Raw genomic sequence first — 3,189 nt, 5'->3', positions numbered from 1 at the left:
TGTTAAAACCAGACCAACCTTACAAGAGATACTAAAGAGAATCCTTTGTGAGCCCTATTATACGGCATAAATAGACTATCAAACGTAACCCAAGACGCATAAACAGCTGAAGAGAAACTAGATGAATGGGAACTTATAAGGATTAAATTTTTATGTGCTTCCAAAGACTTCTCCAAGAGTCAAAAAAAGAACATACAGATAGGGAAAAAATATTTCACTTCAAGAACAAAAAGACAATCCAATTAAAAAATAAGCAGAAGACATGAATAGACACTTCACCAAGGAGGATATTCAGGTGGCCAACAAACATATGAAGAAATGCCCACGATCATCAGCTATTAGAGAAATGCAAATCAGAACAACAATGAGACACCATCTTGCCCCAGCACTAGTAGCAAAGTTCAACAAGACACAAAATAACAATCCTGGTGAGGATGTGGAGAGACTGGGACTCTCTCACACTGCTGGTGGGACTGTAAAATGGTACAACCACTGTGGAAAGCAGTATGATGATTCCTTAAAAAGTTGGAATTAGAAATACCATTTGACCCAGACATTTGATTGCTAGGTATAAATCCTAAAGAAGTGACGGCCATGACAAGAACACACATATTAACACCCATGTTCATCACAGCGCTATTTACAATAGCCAAAAGATGGAAACAACCTAGTTGTCCATCACCTGAGGAAAGGATAACCAAACTATGGTATATACACACAATGGTATACTATACAACCCTAAAGAATAATGTAGAATCTTCAAAACACTGCATAACATGGATAAACTTGGAGGACATTATGCTGAGTGAAATAAGTCAATCACAGAAGGACAAATATTGTATTAGTCCATTATTGTAAAAGTCAAGGAAAGGTTTATCAGTGGAAGGAAATTTTCTTTGCTGGTTACCAAGGGTAAGACGGGAGGGGAGGGAACACTGTTAGATAGGTAGAGATAAGTATTGATTTGGATGAAGAGAAGGGCAATGTACCAAATGTTCATGATCAGCATGGAAGCACTGAAGAAGAGGAAGACATAGAGAGAGGTACATGGGAGATACAGACAACAAAGATGAACCCTTTTACACATACAGTACTGCGTTGTCAGTGAAGGCAAACATGGATATACGGGTGGATAGATGGGTGGACAGGTTGAACTTTTAGGTATGTCTATGCAGCAGGGAGTGTACCCAAGCCCATGATCTGAATTCCCAGGTGTATAGTTGAGCTGACAAGGGACAAGGTTGTAGTCACTTCTTGGGCACAGCCAGCTACCCAGAGGGACCAAGTAGTTGAACTGGTGGGCTCAGGACCATAGTCACAGGCGACATCAAGCTCAATTGGCGTAACATACTACATAAAACATTGTTCTACCTCCTACTTTGGCGAGTAGCAACTGCGATCTTAAAAGCTTGCAAGCAGCCATTGAGATGCAACGATGGGTCTCTCCTCTTCCAGAGCAAAAAAGAATGAAGAAAACCAAAGATTCATGGAAACAATTAGTCCTAGAGACTGATACACCATGCAATCCACAGCCTATATGACTATGAGACCAGAAGAACTAGATGGTACACAGCTACCACTGTCAGCCACTCAGGGGGATCTATGTAAGAGATCTTCGATAGAGAGAGAAAACAATGTGGAACGAAACTCAGTATCATTTGGAAAAACAAAGCGGGGGGACCAGTTTTGGTGGTCTGATAGAGTCTGGTGGAACCACTAAGACTATGGCCCCTAGCTGCCCTTCAGATCTAGAATTGAACCTGTGGCTTCTAGCCAAACAAAAGACAGGCATATGAGTTGAACATTTACCTGATGTAGATACACTCCTTGGAGAGATCAATCATGGGAGAAAGAAGGGCTGTTTATGCACAGGGAGACAGTGCAGGGGGCAGGAGTGCATGGAGCAATGGACACAGGGAAGAGGTAACTATTGGGAGGAAGTGGGAGGGGAGCTGTTGCATTTGGGTAAATTGTAGTCAGTGTCATAAAACAAAGTGTATGTGAACTGCTGCGTGGTAAATAAATTTGCTCTGTAAATTTTCACCCAAATCACAATAAAAAATAAATAAATGAATAAATAAAAAGCATTTGATTGTGTGGATCATAAGAAACTGTGAATGGCATTGAGAAGAATGAAAATTCCAAAACATTTAGTTGTACTCATGAGAAACATGTACATAGACCAGGAGGCTGTCATTCAAACAGAACAAGGGGACATTCCATGGCTTAAAATCAAGAAGGGAGTACATCAGTGCTGTATCCTTTCCCCATACTTATTCAATCTATATGCTGAGCAAATAATCTGAGAAGCTGGGCTATATGAAGAAGAACATGGCATCAAGATTGGAGGAAGAATCATTAACAACTTGTGATACACTGACAACACAACTTTGCTTGATGAAAGTGAGGATGACTTGAAGCACTTACGGATGACGATTGAAGAATACAGTCTGCAGTATAGACTACATCTCAATATTAAGAAAACAAAAATCCTCACAATTGGACCTATAAGCAGCATCATGGCAAATGGAGAAAGGATTGAAGTTGTAAAAGACTTCACATTGCTTTGTTTTATAACTGGTACCAATGGAAACAGCAGTCAAGACATCAGATGATGTACAGCATTGGGCAAGTTGGCTGCAAAGGACCTCTTTCAAGTGCTGAGGAGCAAAGACGTCTCCTTGAGGACTAAGGTGTGCCTGACATAAACCATGACATTTTCAATCGCCTCATATGCATGTGAAAGCTGGGCAATGAATAAAGAAGACCAAAGAAGAATTGATGCTTTTGAGTTGTGGTGTTGGCGAAGAATGCTGAAAGCACCATGGACTGCTAAAAGAACTAACAAATCTGTTCTGGAGGAAGTGCAGCTGGAACGCTCCTTGGAAGAGAGAATAGCCAGACTTTGTCTCACTTGCTTTGTTCATGTTATCAGAAGGGACCATTCCCTGGAGAAGGATGTCATGCTTGCTAAGGTGGAGGGGTGACAAAAGAGGGGAAGGCCCTCAACAAGATGGAATGACACACTGGCTGCGACAATTGGCTCAAGTATAGCAAGGATCGTGGAGCTGGCTCACGACCAGACGATGTCTCGTTCTGCCGTGCATAGGGTTGCTATGAGTTGGAGATGACTCGATGGCACCTAACAACAACAACAACTCCCACAGCTCATTTTATCTCTCCATATTT

The sequence above is a fragment of the Orycteropus afer genome, unplaced genomic scaffold (assembly GCF_000298275.1).
Source record: "Orycteropus afer afer isolate SDZICR_OR568_19922 unplaced genomic scaffold, OryAfe1.0 scaffold00002, whole genome shotgun sequence".
NCBI classification, from domain to species: domain Eukaryota; kingdom Metazoa; phylum Chordata; class Mammalia; order Tubulidentata; family Orycteropodidae; genus Orycteropus; species Orycteropus afer.
This window is presented reverse-complemented; position numbering follows the sequence as displayed.